Below are 17,590 nucleotides of genomic sequence, written 5' to 3' on the forward strand. Positions count from 1 at the left end.
TAATGCTGGCAGTATTAAACCAAGAGGCTGTTGTTTTCCCAATTGGCTTTGATAATTATAGGTAACCCTTGACTTACAGCCATTTGTTTAGTGACTGTTTGAAGTTACAACAACATTGGAAAAAATAACTTGTGACCATTTTCACTCTTACGACCATTGCAGCATCCCTGTGGTTATGTAATCAAAATTTGGATGCTTGGCAACTGGCATGTTCTTAAAATGGTTTTACTGTCCTGAGGTCATGTGATCAACTTTTGCAACTTGACAAACAAAGTCAATGGGGAAGCCAGATAATTGTGTTACTAATTTAACAATTTCAGTAATTTACATAACAACAGTGGCAAGAAAAGTCATAAAAAGGGGCAAAATTGTTTGCTTAGCAATAGCAATTGTAGGCACAAGCAGAGGAGTACCTGTATATATTTTTTTGTTTTTAATACAGGTTCTGTGAGTGGTCCATTCTGAATACATAGTTTTAACATCTTATTTTACAGAATAACCATCTGCGGTGTTAATCTGCGTCTGTCAAGGGAATCCAACCCTGATGTTGCACCGGACCTCAAATTCTTTCAGCCGACCCTATTAACACGAGCTACAACTCCCACTAGTAATTCTTCTATGCCAGCCCTAGTAAAAGGAACAGGTGGTTCTATCAATGCAGCAGTTAAGCAGGTGAGTTGTTGTGAAGTCTCCCATGCATTCCAGTGGCATTTGAGAGAAATGAGTTTTGCAGAAAATTAATGATCTGTCTATGTCTTGCTAACCCAAATATGCCACCTGAGATACTTACTTCTCCTTGTCCCACTTCAGCACACAGTAATTTACATTAATCTTGATAGTCCAGAGCTCTGAGACAAGATAACTATGTTTCCTAAGAAGAACTTATCTCTTGGTAGGACACCAAAAATCTGCAGTCCCAAGTTCTTCCCAGCGACAAATAGAGGTAGCATTTAGATCTAGCCATCCTCCCCTCCCACCTCTCCAGTCTCCAGCATAGCTTCAACAACATATTTTGTTGGCAGCAATTAAAAATAGCTTCCTGGCATTGTAGTGGGGTGTAGTGGGGTTTGAATTGTTCATGTCTGCAAGCCCTGTTGTGATTCAAGCTGTCACTTGCAAGGCAATTACAGGAAGCTGTTAATTTAAGAATGGGACCAGAGCCCTTGCAGCAGGGAAGCTGATAGTCGTCACGGAGAGAGAAGCATAACAGTTGGCATCTGTATTGATGCTTGTTTATTTTAAATGTTGGTTGGAACCCATCCTGAACTATCAGGGTTGGTGAGGTTGGCACACAGCACGAAGTGAAAATCTGCACAGTTTGTGTTCGGCCGTGCTAGAAACAGATTTTCAGTTACACACTAGAGACCGCCAGCTGTTTGAAAATCCTGTGGCTTTTGTGAAATACCAGACAGGCAATAAAAGAACATCATGGGTTCATCTAGCAAAGGCAGATGGTGTGTTACTGCTTTATTGGGTCACAGCTTTATAGGCACCTTCTTCTTCCATTCTCACCAATAACTGTGATGTGTTAAGCTAAAACAGGTCATCCAATGACCCTTGTGGTTGAAAAGTTATTGGAATCCATTGCTGCCTTCTATGTTCTAATTTAACCTACAAATATCAGTGTTACCCAAGATAGTTTGAGACTGAGGATCAGGCAAAAGTTAACCTTTCCGATATGCCATTCCTTTATTCTAGCTATAAACTAGGCCAGATCAAGATATTTTTCTCTCTTAAGATAACAGACACTATTTCCACAGGTGGAATGTGACTAGAATATGGGTTGAACCTTACTGCAACATTTACAATTTATTTATTGAGTTTGCATGCTGCCAACTCTATTTAATTGCATAGCAGTTTAAACAAAATTAGGGCATCCGTGGTATAACAAAGTTTGCCGATTGTGCATTAAAAAAAAAGAAGTAAAATAAAACCAGTCTTGTTTCCATTCTTTCTTTACTATATGGAGGTATATCTAGGTGTCCTACATACTGGGATTAAAACACAGTGTTGAGAATTATTTTCATTATTTCAATTTTAAAATACAAAAAACCATTGTCTTGAGGTAGGATTATTTCAGGTGAATTAAGAACTATCCATTTTGTGATTGCAAAAAAGTGCCCTGGCATAAGATTTGCTGCTTCCATTGCTGATCCCTTTTCAGGCCCAATAACAAGATTGGCAAACGATGCTGGCTTTACTGTATTGTGGGTCAGTTAAGAAAAAGGATTTGTGGATTCCCTTATTTTTCCTGAAGGCAATAAGGTGAATGTGGATGGGAAGAAATGGGAAGGAGCTGTTCTGATACTATGCACAACTCCTGTTGATGGAGGAATTCTGGGAATTGAAGTCCACATATCTTAAACTTGCCAAGGCTGAAAAACACCACAATAATCTATGAAGTCTATCAGGTTGAATCTGTGGCAAAAATTATATGAGATGAAGAGAGAAAAATAGGTTAAAATTGGAATAGCTACATCTTTAAGTCAATCAATCAATAATATTTATTCAGTTAATTATCACCAAAATTTAAAAGAAAAGTAAAGCAAATAAGTACAATGATATACTAACAATCAACAGAATAAATTATAAAATATAACTTTCAATTCTCTATTACTATGTTAATACAGATCTAATACAGGTGATAATTCTAAAATGGCAATAGGCATAAAATGAAAACTATATATGCCTACTATTTATTAAGATGTATCAAACAAAGAATAATGTTTAAAACCAAGCCAGTTATATCTTGCTTTCATTGCAGCAACACAAAATTTAGCTACTGCACGTAAAATTAATAGTTTTAAATTCTGAAGGAAAAGGTTCATGTAAAATTTAACTGGCCTCCCAGGGAATTTGTTAGGGATACAGTGTAGCTTGACCTAATGTCTCTATAAAATTTACAGCGTAATGATATGGTTTCAATTTCCCTGTCACCACATGCTCAGCTATGAGGATTTTACTATATCTGCCTTGAAGAGGTGCAGATGGAAGAATGTTAAATCTTGCTTTAGAGAATGCAATTCTCAGTTTAGGGAAAATTAGATTTAGCAATTAACTTGCTGGTCCCACGTGCCCCTGTTAATCCAAATTCTATCATGTTGCCTATTAACTCCAATCTGGAACTCCACATCCCTTATTCTTTGGGTAATTAATTGCTTAGCTTGATTGTAACCTGATGATTTTAAGAATGGAGAGATATGAAGCCGGTTATTCTTTACCACCTATTTCCAGGGTTAGGTGAAAAATTATCTGTTAGAACTAGAGGGTCAGATCAATTGGAAAAAAATAACATTTTGAGCCAGTAAATTATCATTATCTTCCTATTCTGAACAACATTCCTATCTCAAGCCTTAACATAGCATTTGATGTTTCATTGGGTGCATCTAGAATTGATCACAGGAATTTTGTTTGCACTATTTCCCATGATTGCTTCTTCAGATACAGATTCCAACTTGTACCCTGTAAAATATTTGAATAAACGATTTAGCTTCAAAACAATTTAAAGCCTCAGGGACTAACTGTCCTCCACTAGTATAAAAGAAATACTTAATGACATTCATCAATTTGAGGGATGATTGTACCACATAGTTGTTATTCTTCCATCACCATCTTTCAAGTGAAAAACTACCCAGAGATATTTAAGTGTATCAACCTTATTATGCCCTTCTGCTTTCCAGTTATTACTATTTGGCTCTTGTAGCAAAAACTAATCTTTAAGCTACTTCAGATATGAGCTGCGGTTGGGATAACAACATGTTACAATCATATGGTAGAAAAAAGTTTTTACAATACGGTAGTGGTGTGATTATGGCAAGTTAGCAAAATTTTCCAGGGCGCTGCTCAGGAGAGTCCAAGCAAGGATTAAATACAGCCAAACTGCCCAGAACTGAATTGAAAGTTTAAGCCATGCCTCTGGTGCTGATTATCCTCAGTTTTTTTCAATTCAGCTAGCCCAGTGGACGCACTTAAAGTTTATCTTCAATTCTTTTACTTGCTTGGACTCTCTTTTCAGTAAGTGGATTTGATTTCATTGTATTGGAGCAGGCTTGGAGAGCAAAATATGTTCTTTAATTAAATTGGCCATTCTCTCCCTTCCAGTCCTCCCGGTGTCCTGGATACCTTAGGCACTACGGGAAGACACAGGAAACTGTTGGGGGGGCTGCGTGGGTCGGAGTGCCGACGCAAGCGCTGTCGCAGCAACCCTGCTGGGGTCAGATCCCCCACGAAGAGCTTCGTGGGCCCATTTTAAAAGCCTCTAAGTAAATAGTTTTTCGGAGGAGAAAAAGAAAAGAAGCTAAAATCTTGATAAACAATTATTGCCCACGTAATACGGATCCAGCTCGTGATAAGATTAAATCAATCAAAACTTTGAACTGAGTGGGGGAGACCTACTTTGTCCCACACAAGGCAGTTTGAAGTTCCCAGCACGGACAGCCGTTCTGCTTTGGGCTAGCCCCCCTCTCCCTGCAAGCACAAAAGCTGCAAAAATCGAAGAGCATTTGCCAGCAAAACAATTTCTTCTTTCCTTCTTGCCTGAAGGATAAGAAAACCTGTTAAGACGTCAGATGGAAGATCCTCTAAACAGGTACGTAGCCAGGAATTCGGAGGCAGCTGATTTTTTGCTGCCACTACCAGCAGGCTCCACCCAGGAAGCTACCCCATTTTACAGTGGTAGAGACTAACTTGATTCTGCATCTAATAACGGCAGCAAGACTGTTGGTGGCGCAATACTGGAAGAAGGAAGACTTGCCTACAATCCAAGAATGGACATTGAAAGTCACAAACTTAGCCGAGATGGCTAAAATATCGGCATATCTTAAAGATCACTCAAATGAGAGATATAAACGAGACTGGAAAAAATGGATTGACTATATACAAAATAAATACGGGACCAAGAAATTCCAGTTAGCCTATGCTTAAGATCAGAAATGATTTAAATTGTTTAAAGTTAGTTCAGCAAGAAGAAGCTAAGCTCAGTGCAGAATGTCATTAATTTCCTTATTTCTTTTTCTCTTTTTTTCAATAGATTTTAGACTGTGTTTGTTAAAAATCCATACCGTGTACGGGTTCTGGGAAGCCGGGGGGGGGAGGAGGGGGGTAGGGGGGGGTGGAGGGAGGGAGGGGCACAAAGACAAAAAAAAAATTGTACTTCAATGTTTTAATGATTGACGAATGATGAAATATGTGTGTTTTAAAAGAAATAAAACCTTTGATAGAGAAGAGCTTCGTGGGCCATCGTCCGTGCTTTTTGAAGCCGGCGTTTGGTGCGGCTTATCCGGGCGTTTTATTACTCAGCCGGCTAGTTAAACATAGGCGCGGTGGGAAAAAGGCCGCCCGCCATTTTTACTCGTTCTGCCGGTTTTGCTTTAGACTCCTCGCACATGCCAAAGCTGCTTGAAGCCTGACTCATTGCAGTAGCCGCTTGGAGCCTTTGTTGTCCAGCCTGGCTGGCAATTTACCTCCAAAGCCTTTTACTCGCAGCGGCGGAACTTTGAGGCCCCCTGGGTTGCAATTGTTATTCCTGCAGGAGCTGGGAGCTGAGATTACTCGGACTTGATTCTCAAAGTGCCTTTGATCCTTGCCTTCTGTGTCTCTCCAGTGAGCACTCTGGTTGACGGTGGGCTGTTGTGAGGTGGTGAGTGGGGGTGCCCCTTATCTGTTGGATTGGATTCAGTGCCATGGCAGATCTGATTCCAGAGGAGCCTGGCCAGTCAGGGGTTTCCTCCAAGCCCTTTGCTAGGCAGGCAGGCGTGGCTGCCAGGGAGGCCATCAGGGGTTCCAAGCCCTATTCCAGGCCTGGGCCTAAGCAAGATCAGGGCCTGATAAGGATGTCTTGCGCTGCCATAAGGCCCTTGAAAAACACTTCTCCAAGGCCCAACAGCAGTCCCAAGCCTCCCAACTGGTGTCTCCTAAGGAGCCCTCCTTGGGAGTCCCTCCCACTCAAACCCATCCTATTTCCGACAGTGATGAGGAAGGCCAGGAGTTTTCCCCCACGGCTTCCTTGGCCATGGGAGTCTTTCCTGGTGTGTCCATGGTTGACCAGGCCAATCTGTTTGCATGTCCTTCAGACCTGGAGGAAGGGTCTGTTTTGGGACCCTTGGCACCGCAGGATCCGCTCCCCAGGCCAGATCCCAGGGTGCGCCCTGTGGAAGATCAGGGACCCAATCTCAGCGGAAATGCAGGAGGTCATTAATAGAGCCATTTCTCAGGGTATCGAGGCAGGCATGCAGCAGAAGGGCAAGCGCACTCGTAAGACCCTGCATCTGCAGCCCCCAGTGGCCCCCAGAATGGCTTCTGTCTCTCAAGAGCCTCAGTCTCCACATTCTTCCATGGCTTCTGAGGATTCAGAATGGGAGGAGGAGGGGGAGCTCTTACCCAGGCAGGAGGCTGAGTTCTCTAGGGGCGAAGGTGGTTGAGGCAATTGTTAACCAGGATTCCGGCCAGGGATACTAAGTTAAGGCAGGATATTAATAAGATCATGGCGGCCAGGGAGTATACTGCCAATGCCACCCTGAGCGTGGCCAAGTTTGCCTCGCGGGCTCTGGCATCTAATGTTGTTACCGCATCCTGTGGCTTCGGCACTGGAACATGGACATGAGTTCCAAATGGAAGCTGGTCTCTGCTTCCTTTAAAGGGGACAAGCTCTTTGGGGAGGTCCTAGACCCTGTCCTAATAGAGAACAAGGACAAGAAAAAGGTGATGCCATCTGTCACTAAGAGGTCTGACAGGAAGGGCCCCTACTCCTACAGGAGGCAGCCCTTTCAGAACGCAGAGCAGTCTACTAGTTCCACTCCACCCCATCATCCGTATTCCCAGCAGGTGGACCGGTCTCAGGACCGCCAGTCCTTTCGTGACAGGGGTCGCTAGCAGCCCTACTCCAAACGTCCCTTTCTGGTTCCCGCCCCTTCAGGAGATACAAATGACTACCACAGCTCAGCTCCCATAGGAGGGCACCTCCAGTTGTACAGCGCCCAGTGGGAGCAGACCACGTCGGATCAGTGGGTCCTTCAAACAATCAGACTAGGACTCACTCTGGAATTTCTCTCCCTCCCCCCGCCACTTCATCAGGTGCCCAGTTCCGTTGTGCCCGGTAAAAAGGACTCTTATGGAACAAGAGATCAGGCATCTCAGGGAAATCAGGGCCATAGAGCTGGTTCCACCGGGCCAGGAGGGGACAGGGTTTTACTCAATCCTGTTTCTGGTTCCAAAAATTCAGGGGAGTGGAGAGGAATCTTGGATCTAAAAAGGCTAAATTATCACATCACTTACCGGAGGTTCAAGATGCAATCCCTGCAGTCCATTCTGGGATGCATCAGACCGGGAGACATCTTGACCTCCATAGATCTCAAAGAGGCCTACCTCTACATTCCTATTCGCAAAGCCCACCATCGCTACCTCAGGTTTGCTTACACTGGCCGCCATTTCCAGTATCGGGCCCTGCTGTTCGGCCTGTCCTCGGCGCCCAGGACATTCACAAAGATACTCGCAGCTGTGGCGGCCTTCCTCAGATCTCATCCAGTGCGGCTACACGGCTACCTGGACGATGTCCTCATTCAATCGTCATCGACCCAGCAGGCGCTTCTGGACCTGAGGCACACCATCCAGGTGCTTCAAGCTCACGGGTTTTCCATAAACATGGAAAAGAGTCATCTGCAGCCGACAACCAGACTACAACATCTGGGCGCAGTAATCGACACCGTCGCCTGCCAAGTCTTCCTGTCCCTGGAACATGTGGCGAGCCTCAGGGAAAAGGTCACACAAGTGCAGCAGCTTCCTCAGGCCAGGGTTGTTTGGCTTTCGCAGCTCCTCGGCAAAATGATTTCGTGCCTATCCATCGTCCCTGTGCGAGACTCCACTCCCAGCCACTTCAGTGGCTCCTGCTCCCTTACCAGAGGGCCAACGAGAGCAGTTCGACGAGGCTTGTTCCAGGCTCGGCAGAGGTACGTCGGTGGATCGGGTGGTGGATGTCTCCGGCTCTGTCGAAGAGATCCCCGTTTAAGGAGCCGACACGTCTCACCATTACAATGGATGCCAGTCTGTTCGGTTGGGGGGCCCACTTCCAGAACCAGCTGGCCCAGGCCGCTCACAGCATCAATTCGCTGGAGCTGAGGGCAGTCAAGCTGGCCCTGCTTCACTTCCAGACCGGCATCAGGGGATGTCACGTGAGAGTCTTGACAGACAACGTCGCAATGAAGGTGCATATAAACCGCCAGGGAGGCACGCACTCCAGGTCGTTGATATTGGAGGCCAACTTACTGGGTTCGTGGGTGAAGCACCTCCTCTCCATTCAAGCGGAACACATTTCTGGCACGACGAACACCGCGGACTGGTTGAGCAGGGCCACCATCAACCACTTGGAGTGGCGCCTGCATCCTCATCTGTTCCAGCAATTGACCCAGAGGTTCGGGTGTCCGCAGGTAGACCTGTTCGCCACCCTGGCCAATTCGCATCTCCCCAGATTCTTCATGAGGTTCCACAACCCACGTGTGGAAGGCGTCAATGCTCTACACTCCCCTTGGCCGAGGGGCCTGCTCCACGCGTTCCCGCCATTACGCCTTCTTCCCAGAGTCATCAGGAAGATCCTGTCGGACGCAGCAGAGGTCCTGTTGGTGGTGCCGTTTTGGCCCAGGAGAACCTGGTTCGCGGACCTGGTGAGTCTTTCCATCGAGCCCCCTTGGCGGATTCCTCCACAGGAGATCTCTCTCAGCCAAGGGAATCTTCAACGGAACCCCAGTGATTTCAACTAGCCGTCTGGCACTTGAGAGGGATCTCCTGAGCAGGGGCAGACTTTTGACCAAGGCGATCTGTACCATCCAAGTGTCTTGGTGTCCCTCCACAACCCGGATCTATGACGCTACCTGGAGGGCCTTTGTTGGCTGGTGTTCTGCCCACGGTCTCTCAGCCTCCTCGGCCTCAGTTCCTGTCATCTTGGACTTCCTGCAAGATGGCCTTGACAAGGGACTGGCACCCAACACTCTTCGCCGTCAGGTAGCAGTTCTTTCCACCATACTAGCTCCTGATGGGCAGGCTTCTCTCGGTCGGCATCCCACCATCTGCAGTTTTCTCAGGGGGGCTACCAATTTGAGCCCTCCAACGGTTCACAAATATCCGACATGGGACCTTACCGTTGTCTTGCGTGCTGTCTCCGAGCCTTCGTTTGAGTCTATCCGGACGATCAGCATGAAACACCTTACGTTTAAAACTGCCTTTTTGATTGCCATCACTTCTGCTAGACGTATCTCTGAGCTGGCTGCCCTTTCTATCCGTGAGGACTTGTGCTTGATTCAACAGGACAGAGTGGTGCTTTGTCTGGATCCATCATTCATCCCTAAGATAAACTCCTGGTTTCACCAGGCTCAGGAGGTAATTCTACCTGATTTCTGTCCACATCCCAGGCATCCCAGGGAGAAGCGATGGCACAAGCTGGACGTCCGCAGGACGCTTCACAGATATATCAAGTGTACAGCCAGTTTTCATCGTTCCGATTCGCTCTTCATTTCCTTCCAGCCGTCTTCCCAGGGCAGGAAGGTGTCTTCATCTACGATTGGTGGGTGGCTTAGGGCCTGCATCGCCCTCGCTCATGTCCTGCAATCTAAACCTGTGCCTAGTCGTATCATGGCGCATTCTACTAGGAGTGCTGCCACCACAGCAGCCATGGTGACCAGGGCTCCGATTGAGGAAATTTGCAGGGCGGTCACCTGGACTTTGTTATCTCCGTTCGTACGAAATTACAAGTTGGACAAGTTTGCATCAGTGGAAGGGGCCTTTGGGTGGCGTGTGCTTCAGGGCATTCATACCAGCGGAGAGACCCTGACTGTTGCAGCTTCCCGCCCTGGTGACATTTAGCTTGGGTATGACCGTTGCTTGGACTCTCCTGAGCAACGCCCTGGAAAAGGATCATTGACTTACCTGAAGGGTCATTTTCAGGGCGCTGCGAAGGAGAGTCCACCCCACCCTGGGGGTCTGGCTCCGCTATTCTCAGTTCAAAGTTGGCAGTTCCTGTTGGACTGGTTATTGTTGAAAGTACTTTGGATTCGTTGTTGGACTTCTCAGCGTGCAACAGTTCCACGTCTTCATTGAAAAAAAATCTGAGGATAATCAGCACCAGAGGCGTGGCTTAAAGTTTCAATTCAGTTCTGGGCAGTTTGGCTGTATTTAACTCTTGCTTGGACTCTCCTTCGCAGCGCCCTGAAAATGACCTTTCAGGTAAGTCAATGGTTCTTCTCTCAATTTAAGCAGCATGGAATCAGCACAAGCCACTGAACTCTGTTCAGTCTCCATTTATAAAGTTAACTATATATTTAAAAACATAAAAAACCCACAAAATTATAAAAGAAAGAAAAAAGCTGAAAAAAAATATGTAGGGAACGTATCTTTACAGATATGCATCTATCAATGCAAGTAGTCCTTCACTTACAACCATTCATTTAGTGATCGATCAGTTACAACGACACAGAAAAAGTCACTTACAACTAGTACTCACACTTACCACAAGGGTCACATGTTCAAAATTCAAGTGCTTGGCCACTGGCATGCATTTGCAATGGTTGCATTGTCTGTGGGTCATGTGATCCAAGGATGGGTTCCTGCCCGCATTACTACTAGTTTGGTGTTCCGCATACATGCGCATGTGCACTTAAAAAGGTCCGAGGTGGGTGAAATGAGGACCCAGATTGTGGGGGCGATATGCTGACTCTGTAAACCGCTTAGAGAGGGCTGAAAGCCCTATGAAGCGTATATAAGTCTAACTGCTATTGCTAAAAGGTCTGTGCATGCGCACACCATTAAAGAAAAAAAAATATTAAATTTTTTCAATGAAGATTGTTCTGCGCATGTGCAGAACAGAAAATAAATATGGCGACACCCAGGATAAAACCAGAATGGTGACGTGTCTGGCTGAGTTACTACTTATTCGGCCGAACCGGTAGGAACCCACCTCTGATGTGATCATCATTCACAACCTTCTCAGCTAGCTTCCGACAAGCAAAGTCAACTGGAGGAAGCCGGATTTGCTTAATGACTTGTATGAATCACTTAACTGCAGTGATTGGCATAACAATGGGGGCAGAAAAGGTTGTAAAATTGGGCATGACTCACTTAACAATACCTTTGCCTAACAGTGGAAATTCTGGTCTCAATTGTGGTCATAAATCGAGCACTACCTGTAGAATTCATTACAATTATCTATAGCTAACCTATAGGATGGGGGCTCAGTAAGAAAGGATAAAAAACTGTTTTGGGGAACATTCATATGACTGAGCACTTGCCCCACACTTCTTGGTTCTTGCCTGCTCTGATTGTTTCCAGGTGAGATTTTTATTTGACAAGTTTTTATTTGTAAAAAGTAGGATTTTGTCAGGATTTGAGATATTGTTATCTTTCATTTGTAACTATATTGGAGGTTTTTTTCTTGGAACTTCTGCTATCATTTTTCTTATGACACACCCATAAAACATTAATAAAAAAGCAGAATATATCCATAGTTTATTTTATTGACTATATTAGGAACCATCCACCTTGGAAGCAATCTCTTTTCCCTGGTCCTGTCTTCTGATTAAAAAGCAAAATAAAGCAAAATGAAAACGTAAGAGGAAAAATAACATAAAACCTCTGCTTGAGCCATGTAAGCTGAATTTTTAAAGGTAAAATCATTCATAACTCTCTCAGTTCAGACCTGCTGTATGAAAATCTTTCTATGAATATCATAGAAAATCTTGTCAATGTGCAACTATGTATTCTTTTTACATAGTTAAACAGACAGATATTGGTGTCATTAGATAGATCTTTTTGCACTTACCTGATACTTCAGGGACCATAGAAGTCTGAAATACTTGTAATTAATCCTCTTGATTGACTGACTCTTATTTGTTGGTTTGTTTATTTATTTATTTGTAGCCCACTGTTGTGGTTTTAACTTGCAGTCAAAAATGTTTGCATTTTTTTTTACAATTGCATGCAAAGAAATGAATGAGCAGTAATTATTTCTCAGAAGTCCTAATTTATACCTACAAGAGTCTGTCATGTATTTTATAATTTTCTTTTCAATAATGATGAGAAGAAACTTAGAATATATGAAAATAGCTGCTTCTAGCGAAATTGCTTTAGGGTTCTAAGTGGAACCATTAAAAAAAAAAATTAGCATCACCTACAAGGAATCACATCAAAAGCTTATCTTTCAGGTGCTCTGGCACAAGGAAAAGCTTATTCTAATTACCCATATTCTGGAACTGAATGGCAAGAAATCACAATACTGCCTTCAACCTTCCCTAGCCCATTGTGAAGATAGCCTCTACCCATCTTTCCTTTTCCTGCATCAAAAGTAATGTGTTTTTTTTAAACTTCTGCCAACACATGTAGTGCTATGCTGTACTTCATTTCATTATAGGTAATGCCTCTTTCAACTGGCTAGTATGGGACATAATGTGCTCCACTTTTGTCCTGAATTGCTGGATTGGTAAATGGCCCCTTCCCTTCCTTTCCTGCTGTACCACCTCTGCCTCCGCCTCTCCTCATTTGCCTCATTGAGCATCTGATGCTGAATTTGGTTTTGTGAGAATTTGGGAAATGGCTCAGTTGTTGCTGCCAGATTCACCCAGTTTTAAATCGGTGTCTGTACAATTTTCTGTTTACCTCTCTTTTTCAGGGTATGGGGGCCATAATGAGCTTTTATCCTTTAAAGTTTACCACTATGTTACTGCTTGTTGCTTATTATTATTTACCTCTTTCCCTTGAGAGAGGATAAGTTGGAAATATAATAAAGCCAATAACTATAGAAGGGAATGTATCCGGAGAGTCATGCCAATTCCGGATTATATATTGCTCACTGATCCATAATCTTTGAGCTCTCTTCTTTGAACTAAAAGGACTTCTTAAATTGTCTATCTTCTTATCCCTTGGGCACAAGAGAAATTGCTTTTTGGCAGTAAATGACGAGCAATTAAAACTTTCACTGTCTCCTCGGTACTATTCTCATTGAGCAATCATGGAATGAATAAATATTAATGGAAGGAACTCAAATAACTAATTTGAAGCAAAGAATTCCCCTCAGAAAAATATGGGTTAGCATGAGATCTTGGAAACACTAAGCATGAACATTTCAAGAGCTCAGATGAAAGTGTGGAACATTTATGAGTTTGGTTACATAGAACATTGACTCTAGAAGGGATAAGGTGGAATTCATACTACTTAGTTGTTCTACTTCTTAGAAAACAGGACCTTAAAGTGAGTTATGGACTTGGCTGCTTCGTAGTGCAATCCCTAATATTCCCTAATTTCAAAGGAAATTGTCTCCAAGCTAAGGATAGTTCATAGTCAGAACTGCATTTGACCATCACTTTTCGAGCATTTAAGAATGGTCAAAGCCCATTGAAGTAGGCATTTTGAAGTGTTGAAAGATGAGCTAAGTATTTATGTATCTGATGTCAGGTTTCCAAAAGATATATTTTAAAATATATTTAAAACCCTTTCTTTTATCTTGCATGTACATTTTAAGGATTAAGGCTCACTGGTGCCCTAAGCACTGACAAATCTTGCTGGCCCCCCCTCCTTTGTACATAATGTATAAATCTTCATTGTTTTTTTTTCTTTCTCAACTTTGTGGTGCCCCCTTGGGCCTGATGCCCTAAGCACATGCTTAGTCTCCTTAATGGTTAATACACCACTGTCTTGATCCTTCGTGGTGGGATGGAACAGTAGGCTATAAAGGTGGCCCTTGATTTACAACCATTAATTTAGTGACAGTTCAAAGGAAAAAATGAAAAAAAGAGACTTACAACTGGTCCTCACACTTATGACTATTGTAGCATCTCCACAGTCATGTGATCAGAATTCAGGCACTTAGCAACCAGCATGTATTTATGATAGTTGCAGCATTCCTGGGTTATGCATTTGTCATTTGTGATCTTCCTAATTGGCTTCTACAAGTAAAGTCAATGAGAAAAGCTGAGTGGCTGTTGATGCCCCCTCCCAAAGATGGTCCAGCTATTCCATCTCTTAGCCTGGGGGGGTAAAATTATACGCCCCTCAGAGAGGGTTCGCAATTTGGGAGTCCTCCTGGATCCGCAGCTGACATTAGAACATCATTTGTCGGCTGTGACCAGGGGGGCTTTGCCCAGGTTCGCCTGGTGCACCCATTGCGACCCTATCTGGACCGGGAGGCCCTTCGGACAGTCACTCATGCCCTCGTCACCTCAAGACTGGATTACTGTAATGTGCTCTACATGGGGCTGCCCCTGAAGAGTGTTCTAAGACTTCAGGTAGTCCAGAATGCAGCCGCGCAAGCGATTGTGGGTGCATCTAGGTACACCCACATTACACCTATCCTCCGCGAGCTGCACTGGCTTCCCATTGGTCTCCGGACCCGCTTCAAGGTGCTAGTCGTTACTTTTAAAGCCCTACATGGTATCGGACCTGGCTACCTGAGAGACTGCCTCCTGCCAATTATCTCCCTGAGACCTATTAGATTGCACAGACTAGGCCTCCTCCGGATTCCATCAGCTGGCCAATGTCGGCTGGCGACCCCCCGGGGGAGGGCCTTCTCTGTTGCTGCTCCGGCCCTATGGAACGATCTTCCCGTTGAGATCCGGACTCTCACTACCCTTCCAGCCTTCCGCAAAGCGACAAAGACCTGGCTGTTTTGGCAGGCCTGGGGCTGTTGAATTATCCAGCCCCATCTTGTGTTATGAATGTTGTTGTACTTTTAACTGTTGTTTTTTATTTTTTATATTCCCCCTTTCCCTTTTTTATTTGTAAGCCGCCCTGAGTCTTCTGAGAGTGGGCGGCATACAAGTTAATAAAATGAAAATGAAATGAAATGGATTTGTTTTACAACTGCATGAATTACTTAACAACTGCAGTGATTTGTTTTACAACTGGCAAGAGAGTTGTAAAATCAGGTATGATTCACTTAACAACTACCTTGCTCAGCAACAGAAATTCTGATCCCAATTGTCATAAGTTGAGGACTTACCTGTGCATCAAAGTATTATTGAATTTCCCTCCTGTTGGAACTGAAATATGTCCTGCCTAAAAGTTGTCTTTGCCTTGTGTACAAAATGGTGCTAATGTTTTATTCTCCCTCTCTCTATAATATAATAGAAAATATTCCAGGCAATAATGTGACTGTAATGTCACTGTAAAATATACTGTATGTTATACACTGAATGTGTTTTCACATATTTATGGTTGAAAGAATGTGCCAATAAGTATTGAGATCTGGATTCTGGACCACAAGCCCATCCATTTCCCAAGCTTTTACAATACTTGAGTCCCCTTCGGGGGAAAAGGGCGGCATATAAATATAATAAAATCAAAATCAAAAAATCAAATCAAAATACTTCTGAGTTGTTTTGCCTTTTCATCTCTGCCTGATATTTATAGACTTATAATTATTGCCATGTTTTTTGTGACTTTAGATGGCAAATAATCAGTAGTTGCCCATTTCCAAACTCATCAATAGCTATGCGTTCTTTGTGCCTATTAACAAAAAAAGCTTCATTTCCTCTGCACAAAAAAAAGAAAAGACATAACTTGTTAGCATTCTCCTGCCCCCTCCTATAATTATCATGAAGAAACTATGTTCAAGGGTTACCTGTATTTGAGTTTACTGATAAAATAAAGCTTATAATGTTGCAAATTTCAGGGTAAATTCTGGTTTTGCATTGTTCTAAGGGGGAAAAAATCCCATCTGGCTTAATTCTGGAAGGATTTCGTGTCATTAAAACTGGAGAGTAGAAATGAGGTCTGGAATATCTCCTAGATGCAGCTGTGTGCATATTGAATGAATGTAAAGTTTTCTCAACAGTTGGATGCATTCTCACAACCGAGGGGTTTGTTGAAAGAACTAAACATCTGGAAATCCGATGGTCCTCCTTCTCCATATGTAGAGCATATTAGATAGTAGTTCTATGTTGAAGTAATGTACAGTATGGAATTCATGCATGCAAGAATCAATTCTAGCACAAATCAAGGAAGGAATCTTACTGTATTTTTCGGAGTATAAGACATTCCTTTTTCCTCCCAAAAAGAGGATGAAAATCTGGGTGCGTCTTATACACTGAATACAGCCATTTTTGGCCTGTCAAAATCCCGCTCCCCCTTCACAAAAATGGATGTGCAGAGGGTTTAGGAGGCGTGCAAAGTGCTCCTGGGAGCTGGGGAGGGCAAAAATGAGTGAATATGGGCTATTATTTGCTCATTTCTCCCCCCCCCCGACCCCAGGAGCATTCTACAAATCTCCTATAGGCTATGCCCTTTTCTTGGCAAAAATTGGGCCTTTTTTTTGAAAAAAAGGGTCAATTTTTGCTCTTTTTAAAATTACCACCCCGTCCCCAGGAGCACTTTGCAGGCCTCTCAAACTCTCTGTATGCCCCATTTTTCACAAAAAATGAGGCATGCAAAGGGTTTGGAAGGTTTGCAGAGTGCAAAAACTTTTTTAAAAAATTTAAAATCTTGATGCGTCTTATACTCTGAAAAATACAGGTACTTGAGAAGCTGAATTCTATGTGTATTGTGCTAAATAGGCACATCATCATCTGATCCACTCCCAAACAATCAGAATATAGAACAGCACTGTAACCAAACATCTTGCCAAGATGGTCTGCTAGATACTAAAAGGTGAGGGAGCAGAGCCATTGTCCTTTTCAGTGTGATGTCTAGGTTTCTTACTTTAGTATATAGAATATTTGCAAACCCTTAGCACTTTCCACAATATCTTCCTGCAAGATTCTTGGATCAATCCTTGAGCTGGTTCCATAAGAAAATCTGAGGACTTTTTGTGTTTCTAATAATCCCTAAGGCTCATTGACTATCATATTGCATCAGGAACCGTTGCAAGAAAGTAACAGCAGAGATTTCACCAGCCCATGTTGTAATAAGGGCTGCTCACTTCATTTTTTTTTCAAAAGGATGAAACTATCTCCTAAAGGAGAAGAGATCTAGTTTAACTCCCAGGTTAGTAACTGGGAAACGATGAGTTCTAGTGCACAAAGCCAGCTACATAACCTTGGACTACCTTTCAGCCCTAGGAAGAAGCAAGCGCAAACCACTTCTAAAATTATTGCCAAGAAAACTTAAGGGACTAATTCAGATACACACCAGGAGTCAAGATTGATTTGAAGATACAAACATACATAAAAGGAGAAAGGTTGTAATGTATGCTGTATGCCCCTCAATCTTAGCTAAAGGTGCTCATGTCAAGTAGAAGGATGATCATATTTCCATTGTCAGTCTGTGGGTTGACTGTAGGCATCAAGAAACATGAAGGGAGGCCTTTGATCGTCTCTAGAAAAGATCTTATGGTCTGATGAAGCTCTTCAGGGGAAGGAGAAGAGGCAGATGAGAAAGTAAAGGGCCACCAGAAAGAAAAGGTAGATAAAAAGCACAGTCCAGAACAAATGTCAGTCTTCTGTTCTCAGCACTTATCTGATAGGACAGGCCATAAAAGCAAATATCTATAGCCAACTTAAACTTTTTATTGTGCAACCATCCACCTCATTCATGAAAGTGGATAGAAGAAAAGGATAAGCAAAGCTATCAGTTCTTCCGCCTAATTTTTTCACTATCCCCCCCCCCCTTTTTTTCCTCTTCA

General features: G+C 43.4%; 1 protein-coding gene across 2 annotated transcripts in view; it reads left to right on the top strand.

The window, feature by feature from the left end:
- The window catches only part of NGFR (nerve growth factor receptor), a 224,468-nt gene that overhangs the window by 12,747 nt on the left and 194,131 nt on the right, over window positions 1–17,590 (top strand). For both annotated transcript variants that reach the window (XM_087713613.1, XM_087713614.1), the window contains exon 3: window positions 495–672. The gene's annotated coding sequence lies outside the window, so the exon portion shown is untranslated. The remainder of the gene's footprint in view (window positions 1–494; window positions 673–17,590) is intronic.

This window comes from Thamnophis sirtalis, unplaced genomic scaffold (genome assembly GCF_051295495.1).
Source record: "Thamnophis sirtalis isolate CommonGarterSnake01/CBP01778 unplaced genomic scaffold, rThaSir2_p1.2 scaffold_4, whole genome shotgun sequence".
Taxonomy (NCBI): domain Eukaryota; kingdom Metazoa; phylum Chordata; class Lepidosauria; order Squamata; family Natricidae; genus Thamnophis; species Thamnophis sirtalis.